The sequence below is a fragment of the Talpa occidentalis genome, unplaced genomic scaffold, assembly GCF_014898055.3.
Source record: "Talpa occidentalis isolate TD23 unplaced genomic scaffold, MPIMG_talOcc4v2.1 talOcc4.8, whole genome shotgun sequence".
NCBI classification, from domain to species: domain Eukaryota; kingdom Metazoa; phylum Chordata; class Mammalia; order Eulipotyphla; family Talpidae; genus Talpa; species Talpa occidentalis.
This window is the reverse complement of record NW_023605194.1, coordinates 93855186-93871916: the sequence shown is the minus strand read 5'-3', so window position 1 is coordinate 93871916 and position 16731 is coordinate 93855186. Positions and strand designations below refer to the sequence as shown.

The 16731-nt window shown below is 44.0% G+C and overlaps 1 long non-coding RNA gene across 3 annotated transcripts in view; it reads left to right on the top strand.

The window, feature by feature from the left end:
• Positions 1-16731, top strand: part of LOC119234892 (uncharacterized) — a 242460-nt gene that overhangs the window by 176430 nt on the left and 49299 nt on the right. For all 3 annotated transcript variants that reach the window (XR_008549999.1, XR_008550000.1, XR_005122696.2), the window contains exon 4: positions 8914-9010. This is a non-coding gene — a long non-coding RNA (uncharacterized LOC119234892). The remainder of the gene's footprint in view (positions 1-8913; positions 9011-16731) is intronic.

Sequence of the window (16731 nt, the reverse complement as noted above, 5' to 3'; positions counted from 1 at the left end):
TGTAGTTTTACATACGCTTTGAGGACTGGTTTTGGGTAGAGAAGAATTCAATTGTGGGCTTCTGCATGTGGAGCTTGCGTGAATGTTATTCTTTTAGAAAATCAATTGCTGGCCACGGAGGCATTTATTAGGCTGGAGTTCTAACAAGAAACCCACAGCTGCCTCAGGAGCTGGGAGGTTATACAGAAGGAAGGAAAACAGGGAGCAGATGGGGCAGAGCAGGCTTAAACTGGAGTTGCTTGACCTGACTTGCCCCACCCCAGGCAGTGCTATTTCCTCAGCGTGAGGTAGAACTGACTTTCCTGGAGAAGTCTCTTGGCCAGTATTACCTAGATTTCCCTGGCAGTGACCTGCCTGTTTCCAGGACCATTTTGGCCATGATCAAAATGTCAAGAACTAAGGACTAAGCTACACTAATCACGGTTTTGCCTTGCAGCTGAAGGGAGTAAAGTTGGATCCCAGCCGCTAGCTCCAGGTGCAGAAGTTGGTGACTCCTCTTTTCTCACGGTCCTCACCGTGTCCCCTCTGAGGGCAGCTGTCATTGACTTTCCCTTCTCCCAGTTTCTCAATATCAGTCTCTGAAAAATGTTTTCCATTGCTTTTGTTAGGGGGAAAGGATGTTCTAAGCTAATCCCATGCAGGCTTTGTGGACCCCACCCCCACTCCAGACCAAAGCCATCAAGACATTGGGAAAGACAAATCCCGTCACCACCAAAAGGAAGGTGGCTGGGACCTGAGGGTGGGGTTAAGCAGCCAGGTTGGGTATAAAAACCAAACATGTGGGCCTTGGGGGCTCTCGCTCTGTCACTCTCCTCCTGGCTTCACGGCTCCTGGCTTGCGGCCAGCTCTCAGAGCGCCATTTGGGATTCCAGATCGGCGGATCGGGTAGGACGCATTTAAAACTTTGTCTCCCACTTTTCTCCCTGAGTTGTACATTTCCTCATTTGCCCTTCCCTTGTAAATAAACCTTTTATTAACCTTTCATGTGTGCCTGCAGTAGAGTATTGATAAGTCCTTTTAAGCGTGTGGGTGAGGACCCACAGTCAGGCGCCCCATTTTGTATCGGGGCTGCCCTATAACAGTTTGGCACCCAATGTGGTTTCCAAGTTACACCCGCGGTTGACCAGCCCAAAGTAACATTCCTTGCGTTGGTCACCATAAGTGCACTAGGTCTGTAGGACTCACAGTGTAATCCTTGTCTCAAGTCCTGAAAAGTCTGTTTTTTTCCTGTGTGTACAGCTCTTGTGGGTGTGTTTTTGACTCAAATATGGCCTCAACCATGAGCTTATACAGTTTCATCCCTAGCTAAGTTCTTTCAGTTTCCTTCCAACCTTGAATTTAAGTAGACTTCTTCCATTAAATATCACCACCAGTTTCATTAATGTAAATAATTTAATGAAGCCTGGTGTATGGCACATAATTTTACTATTGTATACATACATGGGTGGTTTACAAGCCATCCCTTTACAGTCTGTGCTTCTGGGTGTTTTTTTGGTAATATGTGTAAGCGCCATTTGCTACATTCTTGTTTCTACGAGAGGTAGATGTTCTACTTCACATACTAAAAATGTACAACAACAACACATTCAGGCTCTTAACTTAGCCATGCAACAACAAATTCAGGCTCTTAACCTGGCCATACAACAACAAAATCAGGCCCTTGATTTAACTATTAAGGGTATGGGGAATGAGAACCATAACATTTTTGAGTCAGCTTTTAAAAGCATACAAGATCAAGCTTTTAAAGGTATGCAGGACCAGATAGAGGTCGCCCTCCATAAATTAAATATGGCGGAGGCTTGGCTGAGGGCACAGAGAAAGGATAATCCGTTTTGTATTGGGGCTGCCCTATAACACTTCTATTTTTTTCTTTGCAAGATGCATCCTTTCCTCTCCCCAGCCTGCCTTCCTGGCACCTCCTCCCACTCCTCCCATCCCCTCCCTCTCACTATTTACCCACTGTCCACTTCAGGTCAGTTAGAAATTTTACTGAACATCCTTTTGCATGCATGCTACCTGGGGCAATCTTCTCATTGAAGGGACACGAGGTTCCTAGGAGGCCGAGGACCTGGTGAAAACTACTCCTCCGGGAATCAGCAAGCTTCCCCAGGTTTGTCTTTCCCATGGAAAGACAAGCTTCAGTGAGCAAGTCCATTTGGTTGGCTTCAAGTCTGCTAACATCCACTGGCCAAAGCCTGGGGCAGCCTCTGCAAAGGGATTCAAGGCACAGGGTGTGGATTAGGGAGGGGTAAGCCCTGGGGCCAGGAACACAAACACTCCTGGGTGTTGAAGGCTAGAGCTCCTTGCTCTCTTGTCATGGGTTCCTGCTGTGGCAGGCCAGCCCAGTACTTTCCAGGAAGCTGGAGAAAGACAGGGCAGCTTCCCCTTCAGCCCCAGCTAATAAAACATTTGTAGACATAGAGAGAGATATTAAGCCAGGAGGAGAGAAAGAAAAGGGCCACTTTGAAAAGCCTTTAGAAAGCCTTCTCCTCCATCTGTTCAGTTCGTGGGAAGGCTCTGTTTTCCGTACTTAACGGATTTGTAAATTCATTACCAACAAGTAAAATGTACAAAGCACACACAGAGACATCGGGGTCTGATTCACCATCTGCTGGGAGTTGTATCCCTGCAAATAGAGTGGTGCTTCTCCCTGTCAGTGAGTTGGGTGGTCGCTGGTGCACCCAGGCGCAAAGGTGACCCCCAAAGTTCTCTTCCTCCTTATTTTTCTGCACTTGGGGAAGACACTGAGCACAGAACCCCTGGACTCTCCCTCTCCTTCCCCCATCTGACCCTTGAGAGCTGCAGAATGCCTGTGGCTTGCCACAAAATGTAGAATGTCCTCTTAGCTTCTGCAGATTCTGAGTGAAGGTAGGACATGGCTCTTTTTAGTTGCTGCAGGTTGGAACTCTGTCCCAGTGGCACCAGCTTGACTGGACTTGGTGGGAAGGACCATTGGCCAGGTTCTCTCCTATTAAAAACATTGGCTTCCAAAGTGCTATTCCAGCCTGTGTTTTTGCTATTCCAGAGAAGTGCATTTAGGGCTGGTCCCCAGCAAATGTGGGAATGAACAAGGTTCATGCCTGCCTCCTGATGTGATGGCCTCCTGGCTCCATGCACTTGAAACTCTGCCTCCTCAAAGAGATAGCTCTGGTCATGTGACTACATTATTACATACCCTGCTGCCCTGGCCCCTCAGGCCAAGCCCGGGCTTTACCCAGGGAATAATGGAGCAGCTCCAACCCAAGCCCACCCTTCCTTCTTACACTCTGCCTTCATGACCCTGCTCAGACCCCCATCTTCATCTTATACCTCTGAGGATGAGATTTAAATCCCGCTGCCTAGGAGCATTCCTAACTCATGGCAGGTACCCCACTAGCGCGTGTTGATAAGGTTGAGAAGCTTCTCCCCCCATTGCCTACCTCCTTAGCTGCGTTTGGGACTGATCTCCTTTGGGAGTAAGCTGTTATACTCTCCACTCCAGTCCTCCCCACTTATTCAAATCTCAGCCAGCTTTCAAGACCCAGTTCAAGAGCCTCCTGCTCCACTAAGCTTCCCAGTTTATCCTCATATGTCTCTCCCAGAACTGCTCACTTTTCTATACTGCTCTGCGCAGAAAAGACCTGACAGAACAGGCTGGATGCTGCTATCTTTAGCAAAGCCTGCTTGCAAGGTTGGCCCTTGACTGGCGTCTGGGAATATGGCTGGTAAACAGGTCCCTTTATTCACATATATAATAGTTTCTCTAAAGGATAAAGTGAATCTTCCTGCCTAGACTGTGTTTATTCTGACTGGGTTTTTACCATGTGTCTGTTTGCCCTGCCCCAGTAATAATCTGGGCACTGAGTCTCTAATGGGCTTCCCTGGGCAGAAACATCACTCAAGTGTTGCTACATTTTTGTCACTAGGGAAATAAAATAGCCCTGGGTGCTCAATCCTGGGAAGAAGAGAGCATGGAACTGCCTGCACATGGATTCTTGCAGATATGCACTTGGGTCTTAGCCTCTTACATATCCAGTTGTGTGTTCTGGCTACAGCGTTGCAAGAAATATTAACCGTGAGTACAATTGAACGCTGAATGCTTTGAGTCCTTCTAATGAATAGCCAACGTCTCAGGGATCCCCCAAAATATGCTCATTTGGAACCTTAGATTATGGTGCCTCAATTACTGTTACATAACCAGTTCTCGTAAGCAGGCTTTACATCTCCCCCCTCACCCCAAGATCCTAAAAGTGAAACACACCTTGTTTATACTTGCATTGTATGCAACTCTTTGCACAGGACACCCAGCAGGAGTTAAAAAATACCTGTTGAGAGAATGAATGAATAAGTGAAAGAAACGTAAGGCCACCAGTGGTTGAGGCAGTGGCCTCATGGCAGACTGTGGGCAGGTAGTTGAGATGCTTTAATGCTCTCAGCGGTGTCCCAGTTCCTGGGGCAAAGGGACGCTGAATTGATCAGACTCTAGTAGGGTTTCCAAGTAATTCCTGGCATCATGAGACAGCCAAGGAAGTCTTTGCTGAGACACCAGGAGATTCAGACCAGTCTACTCATATGCAGTAAGAAGCAACTACTACAGACCCAAAGCTGCTTGCAAACAGTTTATCAGGAGCCCAGGGACTAATGTCCTCAGCATTGTTCCCTGAACCAGAGGGCCACAGAGCAGCTGTTTGCATAAATCAAAAGTGTAGGGAGGTGGTCATAGACATTTTTGTACATTTACTTGCAAAATTACACACATAGACATATGCTTAGATATGCATGAATAGACATGTTGCACATATCCCTGTGTGCTCATGAGCTCATATTAATTTGTATAGGCTTGCAAGCTGAATGCATGAGTTTATACATTTGGGATGTGCAGGCATGTGTCCATGTACTATGAGAGTGAAGTATGTGGACATAGGTGCCCATGCATCCTGATCTTCCCTTATCTGCTCTACGCTGAGCACAGACAGCTGCTTTAATAACATCTGTAGCTGAGCCAGTGTGCTAACTGCTGTGGCCCCATCGTGCTGTCAGGATTGCTCTAGCCTTCTCAGGATTACCGGTACTCAGTGCAGTTTAAATATATCTCCAGTCTTAATCCCTAAACAAAGATTCAATGATTTCTGCTAAATATGTTGGATTATTTATTAAGATAAAGTCAAGGATATGAAAGTCACGTCTGGTGCAACACTGTTTGCCGTTCAAGATACAATATCATGAAACCGGGTACCCCCCCACCCCTGGGAGGTGGCTGAAGGAAAGAGAAAGTCAGTGACTGATTAAAACAGACTAATTCCTAGAGGCAGAGTGGCCACCGTCTTTGGTGATCCCAGCTCCTGTAGCCCCACCACAGTAGGGGAGAGGTGAACTACTACCCCCAGCACTGAGAGGAGGCTTGGCCATTCAGCAAGGACCATGCACCAGGTGTGGAATAATATGCTCAGTGAAATAAGTCAGAACGAAAAAGAAAAATATCAGATGGTTTCACTTATAGGAGGAATATAGCAGAACCAAATAAGGCATTAGAGAAAAAACAAAAACAATAAAAAACGTAACAAAACTAAACAGACAACTATAAATCAAAGGCATTCTACAGGGGAGAGAGAGGGAGAGGGCTCGAAAGGGAAGGGAAGAACACAAGAGACTATAGTGATGGTGCACAGATGAATTGGTGGTGGGAATTCTATGGGGACTGCACCTGAGATAAGAAAGCAAACGTAGGGCCTCCCCTGGTGGTGCAGCGGTTGAGCGCTGGGTTGCGAAGCTGCCCGCAGCCTCTGCAGCTCTGGTTCAATCCCCGGCCACCGGCGAGGGTCCCACATGGCACTCAGACCTCTCCTGCCGCACCCACTGCTCCCCTCAGCAGTGTGTTTCATCTGTCTGCCTGTTCTGTTCCCTGCTCTGGCTCTGGTGAATTCTCTCACCTTCCCGTGCTTCTGACTGTACCCAGTGCTTGTATAAATAAATAAATAAATCTTAAAAAAAAAAAATAAAGCAAACGTAAAAAAATGAATAACGATATAGTGATGTAAAACATATATAAATAAAGAAATCCTCTGTGAAACTACAAAGGAGAGTTACGTAACTCCTACTTTCAAAGAATTCCCAGTTATGGACCAGTTATGGTAGGGAAAGCCCCTACCCGCTTTGGGAATATTTCTGGGCATGTTAATAGGGTGCATCCATTCTCTACAGGCTTGTGCCAGGAAGCAAATCTGGGTGGATTTCTGCTCACGCAGGAGGTCGCATGTTCCCTGGACTCAGCTACCTGTATGGGCTCAATCAGTCTGCCTGATGACTTCCCCTGTAGTTACTAACAACTGTGGCTACAAGTGTCTTGTGACCTATTCATTAGAGTTTTTGAACACTGGCTTCAAAAATTTGTCAGGAGTCTGATTTAGATTCCAGCTCTATCGTGTGTTGTCTAGATGACGGGGGTCATGTCACCTGCCATTTTGTAGCTCATTCTTTTCATTGGTAAAGTGTTTATGAAAATTATAATCTGACACACGTGGAGAGTTGTAAAGAGGACTCTTCCAAATATACTGCAGCATTTTAGAATCCTTAAAGAAAGGACATATGAGCATTAGAGGTTAGGGGCCAGGATGCTTACTTCCTCTTGTCCTGTTCCGGGTGGAAGCTCTCCCATTCCATGTATCTGCACTTGACTGTTCTGCTTGGTGGATTTGGGGAGAGGATTATGAATCGACCCTTTCCTCCTGCCTCCTCTGACTCCAGCCAGCCTGCTCTAAGGAAGCATTTATGTCTAACCCCTCCTCTCAGTGAGTTTTACAAGGGTGGGCCTCATTTCTACAGCTACCTGAGGTTGGGTGGGTAATCAGCATTGCAGTTTGAGTGATATCATGCAACTGACCTAACGTGATTAGGCTGCAGTCTCCAGCCTTGCTTTATCAGTAATAAAGGTATTATTTTGATATATCTTCATTGTCACATTCTGAAGCTTCTCATTTGTTTCAGAACTGAGGTAGAAAAAGGGGGTATGGTTAGTTGAGTCCCCTTTTATTTTACCCCAACATGTATCATTTTTAATTACTTTCATTAAGAGATATCCCAGACGTTTTTATTTCTGAATCCCTGGGATTGATTTTAAGTAGTTCCCACTCCTGGGCAATAGGATTTGAGTGAGTGGCTCTGAAAACTGAAGGCCAAATGTAGACAGTTTCTGGGTACAGTGGGGAGTGGGGCATTGGCTCTGTTCTCTCTTCCCCAGTTCCAACCTCCACTCCCCCTCCTGCATGGTGCCTGACTGCATCCCACCTGTTAAACGGGGCACAGTGTCTTCTCTCTCACCCTAAGCTTATTGCTCCTCTCTCCTGCTCTCGAACGCCCCCACCCCGGACCTTGAGTCCAAGCCTCTCTGTAAATCTCAACCAAGGAGCCTTACCTTTTTCCTGGCAACCGGTGATTGACTCCCTGAGTGAAGTGAGCAGTGCTGATGTGTATGAAGGGCGCTGTGCAGAAATAAATTGTGCAGAAGATGAGTGAAGGCTTAGAGAAGAAATGCTGGCTCTGGCAAGAAACACAGGGACCCTGCGGGCTGTGCCACCCTCTGTGAGTGATGGACCTGCTCGGTCTGAGTTACTGCCACGTGCCAGATTATCATTCTGAATAGTTCAATACGGCTGCAGGAGGGCAGGCACAGCACCTGGCCCCATTTCATAATCTTGGAAGTTCACTGTGACACAGGGTGTGTGCTGGCCTGCAGAGACCAGGAGACAATTTTTTTTTTACCTGGGTGCCCAAAGACCACAAAGTTCAGTAAAATGAATGATGCTTTGAGAACTTGTCAATTGAGAAATCAGGGAGTAGACCAGGGTGTAGACCATTAAGTCTCCAGGAGTCCCTGTCATGTTACCAGATTTGATAACCATAGTTTGTCACAGGTTAGTTATATGCTAAATTTGCTTGTTTTAGAAAAGACACATTGAGAGGCAAGGTAGTGTGATAGGAAGAACACTTGGCTGGGGCCCACAGTGCCCTAGGCTTGGAATCCTAGGGTAGCCTTCCATCAGCTGTCTGACCTGAGCAGGTCACTAGCCCTGCTTCAGCCTGGGGGTCTCCATCTGTGAAATAAAGAAAGTACACACTTGCTTTCCCTGGCCCATTGTGGTGTTGTGGGAATCTAAAGGGAGAATGCATCTGAGACGACGTTATAAGATGTACAGCCATTTTACAGACACGTTCAGAGGTTCATGTCTTGACCATGTTGAGACCTTGTCAAGTGAGAGACCAGAAAGGGCCTTGGTGTTTGTGGTGATGGCTTGTTTCCCTTTCCTCACCCCTTTCTGTCCCTTCAGCCTTCACTTCCTAGGGTCTTCCTGTACCTGCCTCGGTACTCCCAGGGTGCTTCCCGGAGCCATTCTCTGTGCTCTGCCCATATCTGCCATGCCCCAACTTGAACAATTTTATTCTGTTCATTTCTCTGCAGTCCTCAGCCATCCAAGATAAAGGTTCATTCACTAACGACATAGTTCGCCCTTGGGGTTTATGCTAATTCATAGTGTGTGATATGAAGGAGCAGATCTTTAAATGCAGGAATTTCAGACAGAGAGTCTAAGGTCATTATTCCTAAAACCCTCAAGCCCACAGTCCAATTCGGTAGGCGGAAGTAGACGCTAAAGCATTCACACAGCACACCATCCCCTAGCACCTGCCTAGGGGTTTCCCTGTGCATTAGGTGTTTCGCTCCAGGAGCACAGTCTTTGAGCATCCCTCTAAATATTATATTCAGGTTTTGTATACCTTTGAGTGTGCTCCTGTTTCCTCATACCTGGAATCTCAAACTGAGGACTCAAAGCACAGTGCTGAAGCCCAATCTGCAACTGCTCTTACATGCCCAGAGTGGAAGTGTCTGCAAGAAAAACTAGTCAAATCCTAGGTTTAACTAGTGCATCATTCATACTTTAGTAGGTGTTTTGGATCGATCAGAACAGACAGGCTCTGGGGAAGTTCAGCCTGGACAAGAAGAAATGACGTGGAATGCAAGAGAATACCTCAAGTGCAGGTAAGAATTCCATCTTTTATTAATCTCTTTATTCATTGATTGATTGAATCTTTCATTCCCTGACCTAAATGCATTGTGGTTTACTGTGTTCTTGGCAAATTCCAGCTGAGGGCATCCAGCATGTCTTCAAGGAGACAGATGATGATATGTTTGAAATGAGTATGGAATATCTTGATAGGAAGAGACACGGGAGTTCACAGTGCCACCACAGGCACCCCACTAATAAAGACTAAGAACAGGGATGAAGCAGAAAGTTAGTTGTTAAATTGGACAAATAAGGAGAAGGAGCAAAAGATGAGAACACAAATGTGGCTAGAGTCAGAATGCAGAGGATCTGACACAGCACACTCAGGAATCGGTACATGATGCTGCTGGCATGGGGATGCAAGTAAGAGAAGGCAAGATATGATAATACTGGTGGTAAAGGGGCAGGGATAAGGATAAAGTAAAAGGATAATTTTCATAGTGGCAACAAGGGGCCAAAATGAGTAACAACAGTGGGAATGAAAAAGGGGGGTGGAGTCATGAGGCTCTCTGGTGTTGACATTATCCTAACTGGTCTGGCAGTCACTTGGACACGGGACTTGAGAGAGAAAGGGGGGCCAACTTGGACAACTAGGAAGATAGTGGTGAAGAGACACACAAGGGCAAAAGTCGGCATTGAGGAAGATGGGGTCTGTGGCCAGGCTGAGCTACATCTTTAATCCCATGAGGTCATGCCCATGCTGTTTACACCACTCTATCCATCTGCCTATCTTGGTGGAGAAAAAAAACAGAAGGAGAAGGACTTATACAGAAGATATAAGGTAACTGGAAGCCCTAAGGCAGAGGGCTGCCCTACAAAATCTCCCTGTGGCTGAATGTGGATGGAACCCTACCAATTACACATATTTCTGATTGCTCATTAATCTCTCACAACCACATAGAGTTATGTCCACTAGATCTCAATGTATTTCTTGCTCTACCCAATTCAGCACATCTCTTCTCTCTCCTCTGCCTGTCTTGTGAGTCTTCATCTGACATGCCACTGTCCATTCTGCACATTGCTAATGGCATTTGTGGCATGGGGGATGCACTTCCTCCCTTCCCCTCTCATTTAAGTAGGTCTTGCCCTCTTTTGGGGCCCAATGCAAGCCCCAACTTCTCCAGGCAACCTCTCCCAACTGTTTCAGCTCACTCAATTGATGGTCCTATTCAGAAAGAATAGCTCATACATTTGAGGACTTAATGATATCTATCTCCTGTGTTGTTCCTTAATGTTTTCCAAAAATTCTAATGCTCTAGGGAAAAACATAGCCCTATCTAAAATTTAGAGCTAGGATTGCTTTTGGAGACCCTTGGTTCTTGTTTCCGAGTTTTCATACTTCTCTCCTTTCTTCTGTATTCTAGGTCTTCTGTTGTGTCCATCTAGGTAATTTGTAGAAAGAAGAATGACAATCCCAGAATGTTCAAGACATTTTCACTATGCAAAAAGCTACTCAAGGGGGGCCTCCCCGGTGGCGCAGCGGTTGAGCGCTGGGTTGCGAGGCTGCCCGCGGCCTCTGCGGCGCCGGCTCAATTCCCGGCTGCTCCCCGGCCACCGGAGGAGGGTCCCACATGGCGTGCAGACCTCTCCTGCCGCCCGCTGCTCCCCTCAGCAGTGTACTTTGGTCCTTCTGCCTGCTCTGCTCCCCGCTCTGGCTCCGGTGAATTCCCTCACCCTCCCGCGCTTCTGACTGTACCCAGTGCATGTATAAACAAAACAAATGAACAAATAAATAAATAAATAAATAAATAAAAAAGAAAAAAAATTAAAAAAAAAAAAAAGCTACTCAAGGGAAAGAAGGAATATGTAACTCCAGAAAAGCTGAAGAAAGGGAAAGAGAAGGGAAACCAGACAAGGGAAACCAGAGCAGCCTGGGTTGAGTTTGGGGAGAGGTTTGTGATTATGGGAGAATACTTTTGGGGGTAACTTCTATCCTGTGGTGAGAAGAATAGGGATGATAAATGAGTGGAGACTCTTGAATGTTTTGATTTGCTAAAAAATGCAAAGTTTTGAAGGCCTTTTAAATTAGTCAGATTTTTTAATTGTTATCACAAAGGGATTCCATTGTATTTCTACTGTAATTAACAAAAATATAAGAAAATTACTTATTTTGTGACTGTCAAGAGTTATTTTTAAAATTTTTTTGTACTTTTAAGTGTACAAATGTTGCATATGTTTAATTATGTTTTATTGTTAAGCCGTATATATATTCCATTATAGGAGAATGCAGATTTTCCATGTCGTTGAAGTGTGTTGTTCTGACAGCGTTTTGTTTGGAACTCTTTGGGGCTCTTGGATTACCATGTTTGGTTTGTTTTCCAGTTGAGAGGGTTTTAGCAATTATTTTTACATTTTCCTTATGCCATTCTTTTCCTCTTCTTCTGGAGCCCCATGATATAAATATTATTTCTCTTTAGGTTACCCTAAGGAACTCTTACATTTTTCACTTTATTATTTTCCTCTTTGCTGCTCTATTTCTGTGTTCTCTGCCATTGTGCTCTCAGACTTGTTAATTTTCTCCATTACTTGCATTTGTCTACTCTTAAGGCCTTCTATAGTATTTTTAAATTCAGTTAGAATATATTTTTAAAATCTATTAATTCTAATTGAGCCAATCTCACATGTTCTTAATCTCTATTGTGTTTCTGTTTGGGGACATTGGTTTTCTTAATTCAACAAACATGGTTGTAACTGTTACCTCAACTCCTCATCAGACATTTTTCACAAAGCCTGTACTAAGACTTCTCTAGTGGATTTTTTGCTCCAGTATTTGTGCTATGTACTTCATTTTTAGTTTTTATAGGGAGTTTCTTCTTCTCATACTGATAAATTGAATTTAAACCCTTTCTATAAGAAGATAGGTAAAATCAGAGGTAATTTACCCAGGATCACTAAGTGATATTGCATGGACTAATGCCTTTTCACCTGTTCAAATGGGTGGAACGCTGGTGCTGGTGAGTGGTAACAGGTAAAAAGGACCTAGAATGCTAGAATATGGAAGATCCACTGAGCATCAAGTTTCAAGCTTTCTATGGTGCTGTGGGTACCCAAATTTTGTGGTGGGGATGCAGTGATCTCCTCCCCTAGGCCCGCCAGTTGACTAAAATGTCTTGTGAAAACCTCTAGTTGAGCAATAGATGTAGTGCTGGGTATGGACTATGTGCTGGGTTGACACAGGGCCATAGCCAGGAGTTGTTCTCTTAGCTTTTCTAGTATGCAGACATGGGGTGCTTGCTCTAGGTACCTCGAACTTGAGTTGATGAGAATTTTCAATTGTTTTCTTCATTTTCACCCTGGGTAGTTCATATATCACATCCATAGACTATAAATAATAGCCTCCGAACATGAGAAGACACAGGTGATCCTAATCCTATTTGACTCGCCCACTAGTGCAATTTCCAACTGTTCTAGTTTGGGAGCCACAGGCTCAAGCTTGTAATCACCACCACGTACCCTTACAATTCAAGCTCTGCGGTAGTGCACTCTCTGTCCTGCATGCCCACTCTGCGCACCACCTTTTCCATGGAGCTCCCAGTTTTTGAAGTCCCCAATGTGGGTATGTTCCCTTAAGTGAACAAAAGCAGAAGAACTTCTCATGGAAGCTGCCCCTACTTCTTGGGGATTGCATTGCCCCAGAATTACACAGTTTAATTACAGTTTTTCCTACTTTTATCCACAGTGCTGTTGCTCTTAATATATGTGATAATCATCCCTTTATCGTTTAGGGGTTGTTGTCTTTGTTGAGTTGTAATTTGGTTGTGAATATTGGAGGAAGTGAGCCTGGTGGCTTCTCTGTAGCCGTCATCTTGGCAGACTCCCAAGAGTTATTTTAAAGTTTTATTGTCATCGAGAACAGTTAACATTCCTTGGAAAATTAAAAAATATATATATAGCAATTAAATTTTTAATGAACAAGGATTAGGAACATTACTTATACTAGATGCTGTGGACAGCTTAAAAAGTCAAATCAATAAAAATATTATTGGTGAAATTAGGGACATTTAAAAATATAAAATTATAGGTGACAAGCCTATGTCATAAGGCAATGCCTAAAAGATAACATTTCAACTTTTTGCTTTGAGTCTTCATATTTAAAGAAAAATTACTTTTTCATAAAACAGTGAATGATTTAACCTCTTAAGCAATATGGAAAACTACAGAGATGACAGTAAAAAGTCCCTCCCCATCATACTCCTGCAAAATAATTAACTTTTAACCTGGTGGACATGATGCTGGACATCTATCTCTAGACATACACAGAAAGGAGAGAGGTAGTATGTGTTTTTAAGGAAAAAGAGCTACATATAGATCCTATTTTAAAATACCCGTTTAATTAATTTAATTTTACTTGAATGTAACAAAAGAAAAATATCCTGATGTTAAACTGAGAATCTCTCTGTCCTTGAAGTAATTGTGTTGTCACCGCAGGGGAGAGCTTTTCCTAAAAGATTCCTTTAAGTTCAAAAAGGGGGATTAAGAGTTGATAGTTGTGATTTTTAAGTGACATTTGCCCCTTTAATCTTCCACTCTTTTTAAAATTTAATTTCAGTTTTGGGTCTTTCAGTTTCACAATCATTATCTAGGCTACTTTTCTTCGGCAGTAATTTGGTTTCTGGTGGCGTCTGCCGAGTCCCTATTTTTCACACGTTACAAATGATTTCTTGGTTCTCAGTTTGTTTCTTTTTTCTAAGTGTTTCAATCTCACTTTCTATATCTTTTTGTTATATTGTCTTATCTACCAGTTCTTGCTTTGCTGACAATTTCTTACCAGGTTATTTTTGAATAGGGGTTGGTAATGTTTCCATGTAAATGGCCAGATAGTGTCCTTGGCCTTGTGCACCATGGTTATGGGGGGCTCAGAGCAGCCTCTTTCTATCCACAGATGGGTGTAGCTGTGTCTCAATACATTTTTATTTACAAAAAAGCAGTGGGTGGGTGAGACGTCTTTCCTTGTTTTTGGTCTGCTAGTGATATAATGTATGGGGCAGGAAGGATTTTTTTTTTTAAGATTTATTTTTTATTTATTCATGCATACAAGAACTGGGGTGCAGGCCAGAGGTGAGGAGGGTGAGAGGATTCACTGGAAACAGAGTGGGGAGTAGAACAGGAGGATTGACTGAAATACACTACTGAGGGGAGCAGTGGGCGAGATAGGAGAGGTCTGCTCTGCCATGTGGGTCAGCTCTCTGGCCTGGGATCGAACTCATGCTGCAATGGCTGGCAATAGCTTTATAGTGCTGAGACTTTAACCCCTGTACCACCAGGAGACAAAGGGAGGATATTTTTCTTTAAAAAAATTCTTGGTTGGGTAGTTGGAGAAACATATTCTCAGACGCAGTATCTAGTGCTCATTTAAAACAAAAATACTATGGTATTTTTTTCAGTTCTCCAGGGTGTCAGTGTTTGTTCAGATACGATCCCAGGCTGGAGTGGTCACAGGTGTGTGGGGGACATGTAGATGGGAACTCAGGCCCAGAACAGTGAAGCAGCATGCTCAAAGCCACATGGAAGATAATCTTAAAAGATGGGACTTGATGCAGATGGTTTTTATTGAGGTGATGTTCACAGAACATAAAATTAAGCATTTTAGGTGAACAGTTCAGTGCATTATATACATTCAACTCCATCTGTCTCTAAAACACTTCCCTCACCCCAAAAGGAAACTGATCCATGGACCATTCACCTGTCACCCCAGGCCTGGCAACCAGCAATCTGCTTTCTGTTTCTATGGCTTTATCAACTCTAGATAATTCATATACATGCAATTACACAACATATAACCTCCTGTGTCCAGCTTTTTTCACTTAGCATAATTTTTGGACATTCATCTACATTGCGGCATGTATCAGTACTCTATTTCTTTTTATTACTGAAAATAAAATGTCATTGAATGTACATAACCCGGTTTTGTCTGTTGGGTATTTGGGCCGTTTCCAGCTTTTGGCTACTGTGAATAGTGCTGCTATGGCCGGGCATGCAGATACACTTATCTGAGTCCCTGTTTTCCATTGTCTTGGCATGGACTTGTTGATTCATATGGTGAGTCTATGTTTAGCTACTTGAGGAAGCACCTCAAGTGCTTCTTTCTTCAGTGGCTGTCATTTTACATTCCTACCAGCAATGGATGAGGGTTCCAACTTTTCCACATCCTCACCAAAACTAGTTTTGTTTCATTGAGTGTGATGGTGTGTGTGTGCACACAGAATTTTGACTTGTTTTTGTCTGAGGAGGTTATGGTATTTGTCTTACATTTTTCTTCGTGATTTTTATAATTACAGTTACTAGCATAATTGATGGCACATAATCCTATCACTGAATACTTTATTGATATATTTTCCCCTGAAAGTTTGAATTCCCAGGGAGTATTCACTGATCTAAATGACAATAAAATTTCAAAATGTGGTTTAAACAATGTTACTTGTAATTTATTTTAAAGTTGGAGAATTGCAGGAGAGACGACAGCTGAATCCCTTTAGAACCTTTCATGCTAAGAGGATGAGGGAGGCCTGAATGCCCATCTGCTGGGGTTGCTTTAGGGGGGCTTACTTCCTTGGGCAGGATATTGGACAAGAATGGCTGCTAACGTCCTTTCCAACTACATTTTTAAAATTAGAATTTGAATATTTATGGAGTTCTTTCTGAGAATGTACAAAACCTGAGAATATTGTAATGCATAATTTAAAAACTGGATTTTGCTATCTTTCCACATTAGAGAAGAATGAGAGCTGGTGTCCAAAAACTCAATGAAGGCAGGGTGTTACAAGTCAAAATGCCAGGAGAGCTAGAGGAATGCAGGGCGTGCGTAACTCTCCAGCTGACTCCCAACTCTGCACAGTGTTCCAGAGCATCCCTGGGCTGTGGCTGTGCTTAGCTGGCCCATCACCTTGAAATGTGCCACTTCATAAATCTGCCAGCAAAACTGGCCAGGAACATGTTGCCAAAGCCTGACGTTTCCCAGCAAGGAGAGGCCTAGATCCTCTTGCATCTGAAATTTCCGGTTTTGCTGCTCTTGGGCCAATCCTGAAAGTCACCTTCAGTCTTCTGCAAGGAAGTCTCCTTTCTCCATGGTCTTCTCCATCTCTGGTAGAACCTTACCCTGTGCACGTAGTGAGGGCATTTTAGAAAGGAGCCTTCTTCTTTGAGGTTGACATTGTCCAGGGAAAGGAGGGATCTCCTTGGAGGGGTAACCACAGAAAAGGCCCCATGTGACGTGGGATTGATACCTACCTCTCCCAGTGAACAGTGCTGCAAATCAACCAGGCCTCTGCTGTATATACATATGGAATGAGGTTTATTTATGAGTGGGAAGAAACCTATAAAGAAGAGTTATTAAGTCCAGGAGGAACTGATTTATGTCACAGTAAAAATCAGACTATAGTTCAGCCAGAGGAATGACGGTCTCTGACAGGTGTCCATGAATAAATCCCCCTTCTTCTAAAGCGTTGTCTCGTCTTCACTAGCCACTGGCCAAATTCTTCAACTGGCTTGAGGACCTTTCCCTTCCTGCCTTCCTCTTGTTTCCCTCTCCTTTGTGATCTTTACAGCTTCAGGAGATGAGAGGGAGGGAGGCACACACCAGCTAGCTTTGAGAAAGCCCTGGGTTTTCATCACACCATGCAGAATTTCAGAATCTGGAAGCCGAGCTGTTTCCCTTCAGGCTGGTGGAGACTGGCTAGGAGATCTGAGGCAGCCAACG